At 45.6% G+C, this 20599-nt stretch overlaps 1 protein-coding gene across 4 annotated transcripts in view; it reads left to right on the forward strand.

Moving 5' to 3' along the window:
• The window catches only part of LOC143774425 (potassium channel subfamily T member 2-like), a 283326-nt gene that overhangs the window by 165699 nt on the left and 97028 nt on the right, over positions 1-20599 (forward strand). The gene's annotated exons all lie outside the window — the stretch shown is intronic.

Here is a 20599-nt window from a genome sequence, read left to right on the forward strand (position 1 = left end):
GGCCGGAACTCCGCCCCCGCCTCCCCGCACCTCACAATGGGGCAGCGGATGCATTGAAAAAACAGCATCCGCTGCACCCGTTGTGCGGCGCTTACAACGCTAGCGTCGGTACGTCGGCCCGACACACTGCGATGGGCCGAGTACGACGCTAGTGTGAAAGTAGCCTTAGGCTTCTTTCACACTTGCGTCGGTACGGGGCGGTCGCAATGCGTCGGCCCGATGTACCGACGCACGTTGTGAAAATTGTGCACAACGTGGGCAGCGGATGCAGTTTTTCAATGCATCCGCTGCCCAGTCTATGTCCTTGGGAGGGGGGGCAGAGTTACGGCCACGCATCCGCGGAAATGGCGGACGCGACGTACAAAAAAAAGGTTACATTGAACTTTTTTTGTGACGACGGGGGCTAAAGTTATGGTTAGGGTTGGGGCTAAAGTTAGGGTTGGGGCTAAAGTTAGGGTTAGAGTTGGGATTAGGGTTAGGGTTTGGATTAGGGTTGGGATTAGTGTTACGTTTGGGATTAGGGTTGGGATTAGGGTTAGGGTTGGGATTAGGGTTAGGGGTGTGTTGGATTTAGGGTTTTGATTAGGGTTATGGTTAGGGTTGAGATTAGGGCTGTTTTGGGGTTAGGGTTGTGATTATCGTTAGGGTTGTGATTAGGATTATGGATCGGGTTGAGATTAGGGTTAGGGGTGTGTTGGGGTTAGGGTTGGAGTTAGAATTGGGGGGTTTCCACTGTTTAGGTACATCAGGGGGTCTCCAAACACGACAGCCAATTTTGCGCTAAAAAAGTCAAATGGTACTCCCTCCCTTCTGAGCTCTGCCGTGCACCCAAACAGTGGTTTACCCCCACATATGGGGCATCAGCGTACTCGGGATAAATTGGACAACAACTTTTGGGGTCCAATTTCTCCTGTTACCCTTGTGAAAATAAAAACTTGGGGGCTAAAAATCTTTTTTGTTGGAAAAAAATATATTTTTTTATTTTCACTACTCTGCATTATAAATTTCTGTGAAGCACTTGAGCTTTCAAAGTTCTCACCACATATCTAGATAAGTTCCTTAGGGGGTCTAGTTTCCAAAATTTGGTCACTTGTGGGGGTTTCTACTGTTTAGGTACATTAGGGGTCTGCAAACGCAACATAACGCCCGCAGACAATTCTATCAAAGTCTGCATTCCAAAATGGCGCTCCTTCCCTTCCGAGCTCTGCCGTGCGCCCAAACAGTGGTTTACCCCCACATATGGGGTACCAGCATACTCAGGACAAATTGGACAACAACTTTTGGGGTCCAATTTCTCTTGTTACCCTTGTGAAAATAAAAATTTGGGGGCTAAAAAAATCTTTATTGTTAAAAAATATATATTTTTTATTTTCACGACTCTGCATTATAAACTTCTGTGATGCACTTGGGCATTCAAAGTTCTCACTACACATCTAGATAAGTTCCATGGGGGGTCTAGTTTCCAAAATGGGGTCACTTTTGGGGGGTTTCTACTGTTTAGGCACATCAGGGGCTCTCCAAACGCGACATGGCGTCCGATCTCAATTCCAGTCAATTTTGCATTGAAAAGTCAAATGGCGCTCCTTTGCTTCCGAGCTCAGCCATGCGCCCAAACAGTGGTTTACCCCCACATATGGGGTGTCGGCGTACTCAAGACAAATTGTACAACAGCTTCTGGGGTCCATTTTCTCCTGTTACCCTTGGTAAAATAAAAATTTGGAGGCAAAAAGATCATTTTTGTAGAAAAAATGCGATTTTTTTATTTTCACGGCTCTACGTTATAAACTTCTGTGAAGCACCTGGGGGTTTAAAGTGCTCACCACACATCTAGATAAGTTCCTTAAGGGGTCTAGTTTCCAAAATGGTGTCATATGTGGGGGGTCTCTACTGTTTAGGCACATCAGCGGCTCTCCAAACGTGACATGGCGTCCGATCTCAATTCCAGCCAATTCTACATTGAAAAAGTAAAACGACACTCCTTCTCTTCCAAGCTCTGCGGTGCGCCCAAACAGTGGTTTACCCCCATATATGGGGTATCGACGTACTCAGGAGAAATTGCACAACAACTTTTGTGGTCTAATTTCTCCTGTTACCCTTGTGAAAATAAAAATTTGGGGGCAAAAAGATCATTTTTGTAGAAAAAATGAGATTTTTTATTTTCACGGCTCTACGTTATAAACTTCTGTGAAGCACTTGGGGGTTCAAAGTGTTCACCACACATCTAGATAAGTTCCTTAAGGGGTCTAGTTTCCAAAATGGTATCACTTGTGGGGTTTTCCACTGTTTAGGCACATCAGGGACTCTCCAAACCCGACATGGCATCCGATCTCAATTCCAGCCAATTCTGCATTGAAAAAGTCAAACGGTGCTCCTTCACTTCCAAGCTCTGCGGTGCGCCCAAACAGTGGTTTACCTCCACATATGGGGTATCGACGTACTCAGGAGAAATTGCACAACAACTTTTGTGGTCTAATTTCTCCTGTTACCCTTGTGAAAATAAGAATTTGTGGTCGAAAAAATCATTTTTTGTGAAAACAAATGCGATTTTTTATTTTCACGGCTCTACGTTATAAACTTCTGTGAAGCACTTGGGGGTTCAAAGTGCTCACCACACATCTAGATAAGTTCCTTGGGGGGTCTAGTTTCCAAAATGGTGTCACTTGTGGGGGGTTTCCACTGTTTAGGCACATTAGGGGCTCTCCAAACGCGACATGGCGTCCGATCTCAATTCCAGCCAATTCTGCATTGAAACAGTCAAACGGTGCTCCTTCATTTCCAAGCTCTGCGGTGCGCCCAAACAGTGGTTTACCTCCACATATGGGGTATCGGCGTACTCAGGAAAAATTGCACAACAAAATTTGTGGTTAAATTTCTGTTTTTACACTTGTGAAAATTTAAAAAAATGGTTCTGAAGTAAAATGTTTGCAAAAAAAAGTTAAATGTTCATTTTTTTCTTCCACATTGTTTTAGTTCCTGTGAAGTACGTAAAGGGTTAATAAACTTCTTGAATGTGGTTTTGAGCAGCTTGAGGGGTGCAGTTTTTAGAATCGTGTCACACTTGGTTATTTTCTATCATATAGACCCCTCAAAATCACTTCAAAGGTGATGTGGTCCCTAAAAAAAACATGGTGTTGTAAAAATGAGAAATTGCTGGTCAACTTTTAACCCTTATAACTCCCTAACAAAAAAAAAATTGTTTCCAAAATTGTGCTGATGTAAAGTAGACATGTGAGAAATGTTATTTATTAACTATTTTTTGTGACATATCTCTCTGATTTAAGGGCATAAAAATACAAAGTTTGAAAATTGCAAAATTTTAAAAATTTTCGCCATATTTCCATTTTTTTCATAAATAATCGCAAGTAATATCGAAGAAATGTTACCACTAACTTGAAGTACAACATGTCACGAAAAAACAATCTCAGAATCAGCGGGATCCGATAAAGCGTTCCAGAGTTATAACCTCTTAAAGTGACACTGGTCAGAATTGTAAAAATTGGCTCGGTCATTAAGTACCAAATTGGCTCTGTCACTAAGAGGTTAAGTCTGATGGATTTGTCGTTTGCCAAGCGCTGCGGTTTTGTCCTGGAGCCTTTGGAAAATCCTATTCCTCTTAGAGGAATTGATTCTACGCCATTGGCAGAGAATAAACCTCAGTATTGGACGCAGGTGACCATGTGCATGACTCTTGTACATCAGGAGGTGATTCGTTTTCTGGTACTGCATAAAATGCATGATGTTGTCGTTTTGGGTCTGCCATGGTTACAGGCCCATAATCCAGTTTTAGATTGGAAAGCTATGACTGTGTCTAGTTGGGGGTGTCAGGGGATTCATGGCGATTCTCCATTGGTGTCTATTGCTTCTTCTACTCCTTCTGAGATCCCTGAGTTTTTGTCAGACTTTCAGGATGTATTTAATGAGGCCAGGTCCAGTGCCCTTCCTCCTCATAGGGACTGTGATTGTGCTATAGATTTGATTCCTGGTAGTAAGGGTACCGTCACACAGTGCAATTTTGATCGCTACGACGGTACGATTCGTGACGTTCTAGCGATATCGTTACGATATCGCAGTGTCTGACACGCAGCAGCGCTCAGGGATCCTGCTGAGAATCGTACGTCGTAGCAGATCGTTTGGAACTTTCTTTCGTCGCTTGATCACCCGCTGACATTGCTGGATCGTTGTGTGTGACAGCGATCCAGCGATGCGTTCGCTGGTAACCAGGGTAAACATCGGGTAACTAAGCGCAGGGCCGCGCTTAGTAACCCGATGTTTACCGTGGTTACCAGCGTAAAAGTAAAAAAAAAAAAACCGTACATGCTCACCATCTGATGTCCGTCCGGTCCCTTGCCGTCCGCTTCCCGCTCTGACTGTCTGCCGGCCGGAAAGTGAGAGCAGATCACAGCGGTGACGTCACCGCTGCACTCTGCTCTCACTGTACGGCCGGATCTGTCAGAGCAGGAAGCGGACGGCAAGGGACCGGACGGACATCAGATGGTGAGCATGTACGGTTTTTTTTTTTTTACTTTTACGCTGGTAACCACGGTAAACATCGGGTTACTAAGCGCGGCCCTGCGCTTAGTAACCCGATGTTTACCCTGGACTTCGGCATCGCTCCAGCGCCGTGATTGCAACGTGTGACCGCAGTCTACGACGCTGGAGCGATAATCATACGATCGCTGCGACGTCACGGATCGTGCCGTCGTAGCGATCAAAATTGCACTGTGTGACGGTACCCTTAGTTTCCTAAGGGACGACTCTTTAATTTATCTGTGCCAGAGCATGCCGCGATGCGGAGTTATATAAAGGAGTCTTTGGAGAAGGGACATATTCGCCCATCCTCGTCCCCTCTTGGTGCAGGATTCTTTTTTGTGGGCAAGAAAGACGGGTCTCTGAGACCTTGTATTGATTATCGTCTTCTGAATAAGATCACTGTTAAATTTCAGTATCCTTTGCCATTGTTGTCTGATTTGTTTGCTCGGATTAAGGGATCCAGTTGGTTCACCAAGATAGATCTTCGTGGTGCGTATAACCTTGTGCGCATAAAGCAGGGAGATGAATGGAAAACGGCATTTAATACGCCTGAGGGTCATTTTGAGTACCTGGTGATGCCTTTCGGATTATCTAATGCTCCTTCTGTGTTTCAGTCCTTCATGCATGACATCTTCCGGAAATATCTGGATAAATTTATGATTATTTATCTGGATGATATTTTGGTTTTTTCTGATGATTGGGAGTCCCATGTGAACCAGGTCAGGATGGTGTTTCAGGTTTTGCGGGAGAATGCTCTATTTGTGAAGGGCTCAAAATGTATCTTTGGGGTACAGAAGGTTTCTTTTTTGGGTTTTATTTTTTCCCCTTCTACTGTGGAGATGGACCCAGTTAAGGTCCGTGCCATTCATGACTGGACTCAGCCCACGTCTGTTAAGAGCCTGCAGACGTTCTTGGGCTTTGCTAATTTTTACCGTCGTTTTATCGCTAATTTCTCCAGCGTGGTTAAACCTTTGACGGATATGACCAAGAAGGGTTCTGATGTTGCGAATTGGTCTCCTGCGGCCGTGGAGGCCTTTCGGGAGCTGAAGCGTCGGTTTACTTCAGCGCCAGTCTTGTGCCAGCCGGATGTCTCTCTTCCCTTCCAGGTTGAAGTTGATGCTTCTGAAATTGGTGCAGGGGCTGTTTTGTCGCAAAACAGTTCTGATGGCTCCGTGATGAAGCCATGCGCCTTCTTTTCAAGGAAATTTTCGCCTGCTGAGCGGAACTACGATGTTGGTAATCGGGAGTTGTTGGCCATGAAGTGGGCATTTGAGGAGTGGCGACATTGGCTCGAGGGAGCTAGACATCGTGTGGTGGTCTTGACTGATCATAAAAATCTGATTTACCTCGAGTCTGCCAAGCGCCTGAATCCTAGACAGGCCCGTTGGTCGTTGTTTTTCTCCCGTTTTGACTTTGTCGTCTCGTACCTGCCTGGTTCGAAGAACGTGAAGGCTGATGCACTTTCTAGGAGTTTTGTGCCTGATTCTCCGGGAGTCTCTGAGCCGGCTGGTATTCTCAGAGAGGGAGTAATTTTGTCTGCCATTTCCCCAGATTTGCGACGAGGGCTGCAAAAATTTCAGGCTGATAGGCCTGATCGTTGTCCACCAGAGAGATTGTTTGTCCCTGATGGATGGACCAACAGAGTTATTTCTGAGGTTCATTCTTCGGTGTTGGCGGGACATCCTGGGATTTTCGGTACCAGAGATTTGGTGGCCAGGTCCTTTTGGTGGCCTTCCTTGTCGCGGGATGTGCGTTCTTTTGTGCAGTCCTGTGGGATTTGTGCTCGGGCTAAGCCTTGCTGTTCTCGTGCCAGCGGGTTGCTTTTGCCCTTGCCTATCCCAAAGAGGCCTTGGACGCACATTTCCATGGATTTCATTTCGGATCTTCCGGTGTCTCGGAAGATGTCTGTCATCTGGGTGGTGTGCGATCGTTTTTCTAAAATGGTCCATTTGGTGCCCTTGCCTAAGTTGCCTTCCTCCTCTGATTTGGTTCCTTTGTTCTTTCAGAATGTGGTTCGTTTGCATGGCATCCCTGAAAATATTGTATCTGACAGAGGATCCCAGTTTGTGTCCAGATTCTGGCGATCCTTTTGTGCTAAGATGGGTATTGATTTGTCTTTTTCGTCGGCTTTTCATCCTCAGACTAATGGCCAGACCGAGCGAACTAATCAGACGTTAGAGACTTATTTGAGATGTTTTGTTTCTGCTGATCAGGACGACTGGGTTACCTTTTTGCCACTGGCCGAGTTTGCCCTTAATAATCGGGCTAGTTCTGCCACCTTGGTTTCACCCTTTTTCTGCAACTCTGGTTTTCATCCTCGTTTCTCCTCGGGTCAGGTTGAACCTTCTGACTGTCCTGGGGTTGATTCTGTGGTGGATAGGTTGCAGCGGATTTGGAACCATGTGGTGGACAATTTGAAATTGTCACAAGACAAGGCCCAGCGGTTTGCCAACCGCCGCCGCGGTGTGGGTCCCCGACTTCGTGTTGGGGATTTGGTTTGGTTGTCTTCTCGGCATGTTCCTTTGAAAGTCTCCTCTCCTAAGTTCAAGCCTCGCTTTATCGGTCCTTATAAGATTTTGGAAATCCTTAACCCGGTGTCTTTTCGCTTGGACCTTCCAGCGTCTTTTGCTATTCATAATGTGTTCCATAGGTCCTTGTTGCGGCGGTACGTGGTGCCTATGGTTCCTGCTGTTGAGCCTCCTGCCCCGGTTTTGGTTGAGGGCGAGTTGGAGTACGTGGTGGAGAAGATTCTGGATTCTCGTATCTCTAGACGGAAACTCCAGTATTTAATTAAGTGGAAAGGCTATGGTCAGGAGGATAATTCCTGGGTTGTCGCCTCTGATGTTCATGCAGCTGATTTGGTTCATGCCTTTCACGCTGCTCATCCTGATCGCCCTGGGGGTCTTGGTGAGGGTTCGGTGACCCCTCCTCAAGGGGGGGGTACTGTTGTGAACTGTGTTTCTGGGCTCCCTCTGGTGGTCACTAACGGTATTGTGTTAGGTATGTCTTGTTGCAGGCCTGAGCTCCAGCTGTGTCGTTAAGCAGCGGGTGTTTCCTATTTGAGTCTCCTCTGGACTCAGTCTCTTGCCTGGCATCGTTGTATCCAGACCTATTTGGTCTCCTCCGGATTCCTTTCAGTCTGCCTCATGCAAGAAAAGCTAAGTCTGTTTTGTACAATTTGGATCGTTTGCATTATTCAGTGTTTTTGTCCAGCTTGCTTTACATTTGATTTTTGACTCGCTGGAAGCTCTAGGGGGCTGATATTCTCCCTCCACACCGTCAGTCGGTGTGGGGGTTCTTGAATGTTCAGCGTGGATGTTTTGTAGGGTTTTCTGCTAACCGCATAGTCCACTATCTATTTTCTGCTATCTAGACTATTGGGCCTCACTTTGCTAAATCTAGTTCATCTCTACGTTTGTGTTTTCCTCTTGCCTCACCGTTATTATTTGTTGGGGGCTTTCTATATCTTTGGGGTTCAATTTCTCTGGAGGCAAGCGAGGTCTTATTTTTTCCCTCTAGGGGTAGTCAGTTCTCCGGCTGGCTCGAGACATCTAGAACCAACGTAGGCACGTTCACCGGCTACTTTTAGTTGTTTGTGTCAGGATCAGGTATGCGGTTAGCCCAGTTTCCACCTCCCTAGAGCAGTATTTATATTTTTGCTATCTTGCCGGAATATCAGAGATCCTCTGCCATTGGGATCATAACAGCAGGACCTGAAACACCATCCTGACCTGCTTCACATGGGACTCCCAATCATCAGAAAAGACCAAAATGTCATCCAAATAAACAATCATAAATTTATCCAGATATTCTCGGAAGATGTCATGCATGGAGGACTGAAACACAGAAGGAGCATTAGAGAGTCCAAAAGGCATCACTAAGTACTCAAAATGGCCTTCGGGCGTATTAAATGCTGTTTTCCATTCATCTCCCTGCTAAATGCGCACAAGGTTATACGCACCACGGAGATCTATCTTGGTGAACCAACTGGCACCCTTAATCAGAGCAAACAAATCAGACAATAGTGGCAAAGGATACTGAAATTTGACTGTAATTTTATTCAGAAGACGATAATCTATACAAGGTCTCAAAGAACCGTCCTTCTTGGCCACAAAAAAAAATCCTGCACCAAGAGGGGAAGAGGATGGGCGAATATGTCCCTTCTCCAAAGACTCCTTTATATAACTCTGCATCGCGGCATGCTCTGGTATAGACAAATTAAAAAGTCGTCCCTTAGGGAATTTACCACCAGGAATTAAATTTATAGCACAGTCACAATCCCTATGAGGGGACAGGGCACTGGACCTGGGCTCATCAAATACATCCTGGTAGTCAGACAAAAACTCAGGGACCTCAGAAGGAGTGGAAGAAGCAATAGACACCAACGGAGTATCGCCATGAATTCCCTGACAACCCCAACTTGACACAGACATAGCTTTCCAATCTAAAACTGGATTATGAGCTTGCAGCCATGGCAGACCCAAAACGACAACATCATGCAAATTATGCAGAACGAGAAAGCGAATCACCTCCTGATGTACGGGAGTCATGCACATGGTCATTTGCGTCCAATACTGAGGCTTATTCTCAGCCAATGGCGTAGCATCAATTCCCCTCAGAGGAATAGGAAATTCCAAAGGCTCCAGGACAAAACCACAGCGCCTGGCAAACGACAAATCCATCAGATTCAGGGCAGCACCCGAATCCACAAAAGCCATAACCGGGTAGGACGACAAAGAACAAATCAAAGTAACAGACAAAATAAATTTAGGCTGTATAGTACCAAAGGTGACAGGTTTAGCGATTTTTTTTAAGCGTTTAGAGCATGCTGAGATAACATGAGTAGAATTACCACAGTAAAAGCACAACCCATTTTGACGTCTATGACTTTGTCGCTCAATTCTGGTCAGAGTTCGGTCACATTGCATAGACTCAGGTCTCTGTCCAGAAAATACCGCCAAAGGATGAGCAGATTTGCGCTCCCGCAAACGCCGATCAACCTGAATGGCTAAAGCCATAGAATCACTCAGACTTGTAGGGGTGGGAAACCCCACCATAACATTCTTAACGGCCTCAGAAAGACCTTCTCTGAAATCTGCAGCCAGGGCACACTCATTCCATTGAGTAAGCACCGACCATTTCCGAAATTTTTGACTATACACCTCTGCTTCATCCTGACCTTGAGAGATAGCCAGCAATGCTTTTTCTGCCTGATTCTCAAGATTAGGCTCCTCATAAAGCAGTCCAAGAGCCAGAAAAAAATGCATCTACATTAAGCAATGCAGGATCTCCTGGCGCCAGAGAGAAAGCCCAATCTTGAGGGTCGCCACGCAACAAGGAGATAACAATTTTAACTTGCTGAGCGGAATCACCAGAGGAACGAGGTCTCAGAGATAGAAATAACTTACAATTATTCTTAAAATTTTGAAACCTAGATCTATCTCCAGAAAACAACTCAGGAATGGGTATCTTTGGTTCTGACATAGGGCTACGAATAACAAAATCCTGAATACTTTGCACCCGTGCAGTAAGATGATCCACACTAGAAGTCAGAGTCTGAACATTCATGTCTGCAGCTGAGCTCAAAACCACCCAGAGTTCAAGGGGATGAAAGAAGCTAAACAGACTGCAGCAAAGGAAAAGCGGGAGGAAAAAAAAAAATGTACTCAGGTCTTTTTTTTATCCCACTTCTGCGATGCATTAAACACTTTTTGGCCTGCTATACTGTTATGATCCTTAGTGGTTGAGGATCACAATTAACTCCAGCTAAGTAACAAACATAGGACAAGCTCTAGGGAGGTGGCAAACTGGACTGACCGCAAATCTGAACCTATCCAAACACACTAGAAGTAGCCGGTGAACGTGCCTAAAAATCCTAGACGTCTCAAGCCAGCCTGAGGAACTAACTACCCCTAGAGAGAAAGAAAATACCTCTCTTGCCTCCAGAGAAATAATCCCCAAAGATATAGAAGCCCCCAACAAATAATAACGGTGAGGTAAGAGGAAGGCACATACACAGGGGTGAAAGCAGATTCAGCAAATGAGGCCCACTAATACTAGATAGCAGAAAATAGAAAAGGGAATCTATGCGGTCAGTAAAAAACCCTTACAAAATATCCACTCTGAGATTTCAAGAACCCCCACACCAACTAACGGTGTGGGGGGAGAACCTCAGTCTCCTAGAGCAACCAGCAAGTGAGGAAATCACATTTTAGCGAGCTGGACAAAAAACATAATGAACACTGATAATCAAAAAATGATCAAACAAAAACTTAGCTTGTCTTGGAGAGACTGGGAGCAAGGTAGACACAAGGAATCTGAAGAGCACTGAATACATTGATAGCAGGCAAGGAACTGAGTATCCAGGAGAGCTAAATAGGAAACCAACCAAGGATAACGAACCAGCTGATGCTGCAACCTGCAGAAAGACAACACTACACAGTACCGCTTGTGACCACTAGAGGGAGCCCAAAAATAGAGTTCACAACAGTCAACACAGACCATTTTCTAAATTTCTGACAATACAATTCTGCCGCCTCTTGACCCTGAGATAGGGCCAACAAGATAGGGACCCTGAGATAGGGCTCCGCTTGATCCACAGAATTAGGTTCATCATATAATAGTCCTAAAGCCTGAAAAAAAGAATCTACATTAAGCAAAGCCGGATTCCCAGATTCCAGGGAAAATGCCCAATCCTGTGGATCACCACGCAGCAGGGAAATGACGATTTTAACCTGCTGAATGGAATCCCCAGAGGATCGAGGTCTCAAAGTAAAAAAACAATTTACAGTTGTTTTTAAAACTCAAAAATTTGGACCTGTCACCAAAAAACAAATCAGGAGTAGGAATCTTCGGCTCTAAAACAGGAGTCTGAACAATATAATCAGAAATTCCCTGTACCCTAGCAGCATGCTGGCCTATACGAGAAGCTAATTCCTGAACATCCATGCTAACACAAGACTCCTTAGCCACCCAGAGAAAAAGAGGGAAGAAAAGGCAAAGCAAACTGCAGAAAAAAGAATGACTCAACACCTTTCTTCCTGTTATGGACCTGGTGGTTAGGAGCACCTGGAATGACATGATGATTAATACTGAAAGACAGGACAAGCTCTGGGAAGTGGGAGCTCTGCTGACCGCAAACCCTAATCCTATCACACACACTAGAAATAGCCGTGGAGCGTACCTAACTCTGCCTAGACGCCTCTTCACAGCCTAAGAGCTAACTACCCCTAAAGATAGGAAATAAAGCCTTACCTTGCCTCAGAGAAATTCCCCAAAGGAAAAGGCAGCCCCCCACAAATATTGACTGTGAGTTAAGAGGAAAGTCACAAACACAGGAATGAAACAGGTTTCAGCAAAGGAGGCCAGTCTTACTAAATAGTCAGAAGATAGAAAAGGGATCTTTGCGGTCAGCACAAAAAACTACAAAAAACCACACACTCACGGTGCAGAGGTGCTACTCTACCCCCCAGAGCTTCCAGCTTTCAAGGCAATATCATGATAGCAAGCTGGACAAGAACTTAGCAAGTACTAAGAAATATATTCAGTACACAATAAACAGCAAATAAACTAGCAGGGACTTAGCTTCTGCTGGAGTAGACAGGTCATCAGAAAGATCCAAGAGAGATCTGAACCAGTACTGATACATTGACAGCTGGCATGAAGTAACGATCTGAGTGGAGTTAAATAGAGAAGCCAGCCTAGCACTTAAACGAGGCCAGCTGAGGAAGCAACCTCAGCACCAGCAGCTCCACTCACAACCACCAGAGGGAGTTCACGGACAGAACTCGCCGAAGTACCATTCATGACCACAGGAGGGAGTTCGAGAACGGAATTCACAACAGTACCCCCCCCTTGAGGAGGGGTCACCGAACCCTCACCAGAGCCCCCAGGCCGATCAGGACGAGCCAAATGAAAGGCACGCACTAAATCGGCAGCATGGACATCGGAGGCAACAACCCAGGAATTATCCTCCTGACCATAGCCCTTCCATTTGACCAGGTACTGAAGTTTCCATCTCGAAATACGAGAATCTAAAATCTTCTCCAACACATACTCCAACTCCCCCTCGACCAACACCGGAGCAGGAGGGTCAACGGAGGGAACCATAGGCGCCACATATCTCCGCAACAACGACCTATGGAACACATTATGGATGGCAAAAGAAGCTGGAGGGTCAAAAGAAACGACACAGGATTAAGAATTTCAGAAATCTTATAAGGACCAATGAAACGAGGCTTAAACTTAGGAGAAGAAACCTTCATAGGAACATAACGAGACGACAACCAAACCAAATCCCCAACACGAAGTCGGGGACCAACACAGCGACGGCGGTTAGCGAAACGTTGAGCCTTCTCCTGGGACAATGTCAAATTGTCCACTTCGTGAGTCCAAATTTGCTGCAACCTGTCCACCACAGAATCCACACCAGGACAGTCCGAAGGCTCAACCTGCCCTGAGGAAAAACGAGGATGAAAACCAGAATTACAAAAAAAAGGCGAAACCAAAGTAGCCTAACTGGCCCGATTATTAAGGGCGAACTCAGCCAATGGCAAGAAGGTCACCCAATCATCCTGATCAGCAGAAACAAAGCATCTCAGATATGTTTCCAAAGTCTGATTGGTTCGTTCGGTTTGGCCATTTGTCTGAGGATGGAAAGCCGAAGAAAAAGACAAATCAATGCCCATCTTAGCACAAAAGGACCGCCAAAACCTTGAAACAAACTGGGAACCTCTGTCCGACACGATGTTCTCCGGAATGCCATGCAAACGAACCACATGCTGGAAAAATAATGGAACCAAATCAGAGGAGGAAGGTAATTTAGGCAAGGGTACCAAATGGACCATCTTAGAGAAGCGATCACAAACCACCCAGATGACCGACATCCTTTGAGAGACAGGGAGATCTGAAATAAAATCCATGGAAACATGCGTCCAGGGCCTTTTCGGGACCGGCAAGGGCAAAAGTAACCCACTGGTACAAGAACAGCAGGGCTTGGCCCGAGCACAAGTCCCGCAGGATTGCACCAAAGAACGCACATCCCGTGACAAGGAAGGCCACCAAAAGGACCTAGCCACCAAATCTCTGGTACCAAAAATCCCAGGATGACCAGCCAACACCGAACAATGAACCTCAGAGATAACTCTACTAGTCCATCTATCAGGGACAAATAGTTTCTCCGCTGGACAACGGTCAGGTCTATCAGCCTGAAACTCCTGCAGCACCTGCCGCAAATCAGGGGAGATGGCAGACAGAATTACCCCTTCTTTGAGAATACCAGCCGACTCAGGGACTCCTGGAGAATCAGGCACAAAATTCCTTGAAAGGGCATCAGCCTTCACATTCTTAGAACCCAGAAGGTATGAAACCACAAAATCAAAACGGGAGAAAAACAGCGACCATCGAGCCTGTCTAGGATTCAACCGCTTGGCAGACTCGAGATAAGTCAGATTCTTGTGATCCGTTAAGACCACCACGCGATGCTTGGCTCCTTCAAGCCAATGTCGCCACTCCTTGAATGCCCACTTCATAGCCAACAACTCCCGATTGCCAACATCATAATTACGCTCAGCAGGCGAAAACTTTCTAGAAAAGAAAGCACATGGCTTCATCACAGAGCCATCAGAACTTCTTTGAGACAAAACAGCCCCTGCTCCAATCTCAGAAGCATCAACCTCGACCTGAAAAGGGAGTGAAACATCTGGCTGACACAACACAGGGGCCGAAGAGAAACGACGTTTCAACTCCTGAAAAGCCTCAACGGCCGCAGAGGACCAATTCACCACATCTGCACCTTTCTTGGTCAAATCAGTCAACGGTTTAACAACACTAGAAAAATTAGCGATGAAGCGACGGTAAAAATTAGCAAAGCCCAGGAATTTCTGAAGGCTCTTCACAGACGTAGGCTGAGTCCAATCATAAATGGCCTGAACTTTAACAGGATCTATCTCGATAGTAGAAGGGGAAAAAATGAAGCCCAAAAAGGAAACCTGAACTCCGAAGAGACATTTAGACCCCTTCACAAACAAGGAATTAGCACGAAGGACCTGGAATACCATCCTGACCTGCTTCACATAAGAATCCCAATCATCCGAAAAGACCAAAATATCATCCAAATATACAATCATGAATCTATCCAGATACTTTCGGAAGATGTCATGCATAAAGGACTGAAACACAGATGGAGCATTAGAAAGCCCGAATGGCATCACCAGGTACTCAAAATGGCCCTCGGGCGTATTAAATGCTGTTTTCCATTCATCGCCCTGTTTAATACGCACAAGATTATACGCCCCTCGAAGATCTATCTTGGTGAACCAACTAGCCCCCTTAGTCCGAGCAAACAAATCAGACAGTAGAGGCAAAGGGTACTGAAATTTGACCGTGATTTTATTGAGAAGGCGGTAATCAATACAAGGTCTCAGAGAACCATCCTTCTTGGCCACAAAAAAAACCCCTGCTCCCAACGGTGACAACGACGGGCGAATATGCCCTTTCTCCAAGGACTCCTTTATATAACTCTGCATAGCGGCGTGTTCTGGCACAGATAAATTGAAAAGTCGGCCCTTAGGAAACTTACTACCAGGAATCAAATTAATAGCACAATCACAATCCCTATGAGGAGGTAGGGCACTGGACTTGGGCTCATCAAACACATCCCGGTAATCTGACAAAAACTCAGGGACTTCAGAAGGAGTGGAAGAAGAAATTGACAACAACGGAACATCACCATGTACCCCTTGACAACCCCAACTAGACACAGACATTGATTTCCAATCCAATACTGGATTATGAACCTGTAGCCATGGCACACCCAACACGACCACATCATGCAAATTATGCAACACCAAAAAGCGAATATCTTCCTGATGTGCAGGAGCCATGCACATGGTCAACTGAGTCCAGTACTGAGGCTTATTCTTGGCCAAAGGCGTAGCATCAATTCCCCTTAATGGAATAGGATACTGCAAGGGCTCCAAGAAAAAAAAACAGCGCCTGGCAAACTCCAAGTCCATCAAATTCAGGGCAGCGCCTGAATCCACAAATGCCATTACAGAGTAGGATGACAAAGAGCAAATCAGAGTAACGGACAAAAGAAATTTAGGCTGTACAGTACCAATGGTGACCGACCTAGCGAACCGCTTAGTGCGCTTAGGACAATCAGAGATAGCATGAGTGGAGTCACCACAGTAAAAACACAGCCCATTCTGACGTCTGTGTTCTTGCCGTTCAGCTCTGGTCAAAGTCCTATCACATTGCATAGGCTCAGGCCTCTGCTCAGAGGATACCGCCAAATGATGCACAACTTTGCAAGCGCCAATCGATCTGAATGGCCAAGGACATTGATTCATTCAGACCAGCAGGCGTGGGGAACCCCACCATAACATCCTTAAGGGGTTCAGAAAGACCCTTTCTGAAAATTGCTGCCAGGGCACACTCATTCCATTGAGTAAGCACAGACCACTTTCTAAACTTCTGGCAATATACCTCCGCTTCATTCTGACCCTGACACAAAGCCAGCAAGATTTTCTCTGCCTGATCCACAGAATTAGGTTCGTCATAAAGCAATCCAAGCGCCAGAAAAAACACATCTACATTAAGCAATGCAGGATCTCCTGGCGCAAGGGAAAATGCCCAGTCTTGAGGGTCGCCGCGTAACAAAGAAATAATGATTTTTACTTGCTGAATGGGGTCACCAGAGGAGCGGGGTTTCAAAGCAAGAAACAGTCTACAATTGTTTTTGAAATTCAGAAACTTAGATCTATCCCCAGAAAACAAATCAGGAACTGGAATTCTAGGCTCTAACATCGGATTCTGAACTGCATAATCTTGAATGCTTTGTACCCTTGCAGTGAGTTGATCCACACAAGAGGACAGACCTTGAATGTCCATATCTACACCTGAGTCCTGAACCACCCAGAGATTAAGGGGAAAAGAAAGACAAAACACACTGCAGAGAAAAAAAAATGGTCTCAGAACTTCTCTTATCCCTCTATTGAGATGCATTAACACTTTGTGGGCCAGCTGTACTGTTATGGACCTGGTGGTTAGGAGCACCTGGAATGACCTGATGGTTAATACTGAAAGACAGGACAAGCTCTGGGAAGTGGGAGCTCTGCTGACCGCAAACCCTAATCCTATCACACACACTAGAAATAGCCGTGGAGCGTACCTAACTCTGCCTAGACGCCTCTTCACCGCCTAAGAGCTAACTACCCCTAAATATAGGAAATAAAGCCTTACCTTGCCTCAGAGAAATTCCCCAAAGGAAAAGGCAGCCCCCCACAAATATTGACTGTGAGTTAAGAGGAAGCTCACAAACACAGGAATGAAACAGGTTTCAGCAAAGGAGGCCAGTCTTACTAAATAGTCAGAAGATAGAAAAGGGATCTTTGCGGTCAGCACAAAAAACTACAAAAAACAATGCAGAGTGTGCAAAAAGACCCCCGCACCGACTCACGGTGCGGAGGTGCCACTCTGCCCCCCAGAGCTTCCAGCTTTCAAGGCAATATCATGATAATAATAAAATAATAATAATTTTTATTTATATAGGGCCAACATATTCCGCAGCGCTTTACAACTTATAGAGGGGACTTGTACAGACAATAGACATTACAGCATAACAGAAATCACAGTTCAAAATAGATACCAGGAGGAATGAGGGCCCTGCTCGCAAGCTTACAACCTATGAGGAAAAGGGGAGACACGAGAGGTGGATGGTAACAATTGCTTTAATTATTTGGACCAGCCATAGTGTAAGGCTCGGGTGTTCACGTAAAGCTGCATGAACCAGTTAACAGCCTAAGTATGTAGCAGTACAGACACAGAGGGCTATTAACTGCATAAAGTGTATGAGAACACGATGCAAGGAACCCGATTATGTGTTTTGTTGTTTTTTTTTCTATTTTTAATAGGCCACACAGGGATGGTTAGGTTAATGCGTTGAGGCGGTAGGCCAGTCTGAACAAATGCGTTTTTAGGGCACGCTTAAAACTGTGGGGATTGAGGATTAATCGTATTAACCTAGGTAGTGCATTCCAAAGAATCGGCGCAGCACGTGTAAAGTCTTGGAGACGGGAGTGGGAGGTTCTGATTATTGAGGATGCTAACCTGAGGTCATTAGTGGAGCGGAGGGCACAGGTAGGGTGGTAGACTGAGACCAGAGAGGAGATGTAGGGTGGTGCTGAGCCATGGAGTGCTTTGTGGATGAGGGTAGTAGTTTTGTACTGGATTCTGGAGTGGATGGGTAGCCAGTGTAATGACTGGCACAAGGTAGAGGCATCGGTGTAACGGTTGGTGAGGAATATGATCCTGGCAGCAGCATTCAGGACAGATTGGAGCGGGGAGAGTTTGGTAAGAGGGAGGCCAATTAGTAGAGAGTTACAATAGTCCAGACGGGAATGAATAAGAGAAACAGTAAGAGTTTTTGCCGAGTCGAAAGTAAGAAAAGGGTGAATTCTAGAAATGTTTTTGAGATGCAGATAAGAAGAGCGAGCCAGTGATCGGATGTGGGGGGTGAATGAAAGCTCGGAATCAAGGTTGACCCCAAGGCAGCGGGCATGTTGCTTTGGAGTAATGATTGAACCGCACACGGAGATGGCAATGTCAGGCAAAGGTAGGTTAGTAGAGGGAGAGAACACGAGGAGTTCAGTTTTTGACAGGTTCAGTTTCAGATAGAGGGAGGACATGATGATAGCAAGCTGGACAAGAACTTAGCAAGTACTAAGAAATATATTCAGTACACAATGAACAGCAAATAAACTAGCAGGGACTTAGCTTCTGCTGGAGTAGACAGGTCATCAGAAAGATCCAAGAGAGATCTGAACCAGTACTGATACATTGACAGCTGGCATGAAGTAACGATCTGAGTGGAGTTAAATAGAGAAGCCAGCCTAGCACTTAAACGAGGCCAGCTGAGGAAGCAACCTCAGCACCAGCAGCTCCACTCACAACCACCAGAGGGAGTTCACGGACAGAACTCGCCGAAGTACCATTCATGACCACAGGAGGGAGTTCGAGAACGGAATTCACAACATCTTCCCTTCTTCTGAGATGCATTTAACTCATAGTTGGCCAGTTGTACTGTTATGATCCGGTGACTTTGGAGCCGCATGAACTTTCTCTGGAGTAGGTGGAAACTGTACTGACCGCAAAACCTGAACTAACACCGCAACTAGAAGTAGCCGTGGGGTGTGCCTAACAAACCCTAGACACCTCGACACAGCCGGAGGACTAAATACCCCTATAGATGGAAATAGGAATACTACCTTGCCTCTGAGCAGAACCCCAAAGGATAGGCAGCCCCCCACGAATATTGACTGTGAGTAGGAGAGGAAAGACACATGCAGGCAGAAAACAGGATTCAGCAAAAGAGGCCACTCTAGCTAAATAGGGAAAGATAGGACAGAATACTAAGCGATCAGTATTAAAACCCTTCCAAAAATATCCACAGCAGATAATACAAAAAGTTCCACAATCTAACTAAAGACATGGAATGTATATCTGCCACTCCAGTGAATCCAACAAGACTGAGAAAATACTGACACAATCTAAGCTGGACAAAAAACAATGAATAGCACAGAATTATTAAGCACACAGCATGTGTGCCACAGAAACAAAACCAGACACTTATCTTTGCTGATTTGGCAGAAGGCAGAAGGAACCAAACCAGGACCAAAACCTCCCAACAACCATGGACAACTGGCAAGGACTAATGAATCCTGCACGCCTAAATACCCCAGTCAGAACTGCAATCAGCAGATACACCTGACCAGGACTGCAACCCAGGGACAACTGCATTACCACCTACAACCACCGGAGGGAGCCCAAAGGCAGAATTCACAGCATGTCCCCTATCACCCACCTCCCTTACACTGATGTCCCCTATCACCACAACTTCCCTTACACTATTGTCCCCATCACACCAACTTCCCTTACACTAATGTCCCCTATCACCCACCTCCCTTACACTGATGTCCCCTATCTCCCACCTCCCTTACACTGATGTCCCCTATCATCCCAACTTCCCTTACACTATTGCCTCCATCACACCAACTTCCCTTACACTAATGTCCCCTATCACCGCAATCTCCCTTACACTGATGTGCCCTATCACCACAACTTCCCTTACAATATTGTCCACTATAACCACAACCTTCCTTACACTAATGTCACTATCACTCCATCCTCCCTTACACTGATGCCCCCTGTGATGGTGTGTGGGATGGCATTTTGTCTATGTTCATATTTTTATTGATTTTAGGAGTGTTGTCTTGTTGCTCTGTATCATTCTGTGTATCCCTTCTAATATGACGACCCAGCATTGAATCTTAATTATCCAGACGTCTATTTTCAGTAGGTCAAGAACCATCGATGGTTGTCATATGAGTCTTTAAAGTTGACTTCATATTTTTGAATGGCTGCTGTTTGCCTCTCATATCAGCTCCTACAGCGTATTGTCTGCTATCTTTGCAAGACAGGGACGCAGGGTCATTGAACAATCAATGTTTGATAATATGTTGATTGACCATTGTGTAGGACCCTGTAGCTTGTTGACCTGCAGAGCAGGGGAGGACAAATTATGCAGATTGACTAAATACTCAAACAATAAGAGATGAGCCCCCGCCACCTCACCCCTGACCTGTGGAGGATGACCTGAAACACAAATGTGGGTATAAAGAGGGATATTCTATCCTTCTAAGGCGAGAGACCAGCAAGATAGATTCTTTGTGGGATGCTGATGTTAGGGCCACCACCCCAGAGAGACTTGGGGAAGCCCAGATTACTCTGGAAAATACTGCTAGAGGAGCCTATACGGAGAAGGATCTGTAGCCGCACTGCCATATCGAGCTCTATGCGGAGGATTGTGACTCTCATCTCCCGGGGCATTTATCCCCTTACTGGACTGTGTTCATGTTGCTGGACTATTTTATTCTCTGTGTGGTGGATTGTTTTATGAACCTTTCGGTTTGCATGTAGTAAAGGTTGTTAGGACAGTTCACTCATCTATCTATCTGACCAGGTTTATTTCTTAGTTTTACCTTTTCATTAAAAGTTATGTTTTAAGGAA

Source organism: Ranitomeya variabilis, chromosome 5 (genome assembly GCF_051348905.1).
Source record: "Ranitomeya variabilis isolate aRanVar5 chromosome 5, aRanVar5.hap1, whole genome shotgun sequence".
NCBI lineage: Eukaryota > Metazoa > Chordata > Amphibia > Anura > Dendrobatidae > Ranitomeya > Ranitomeya variabilis.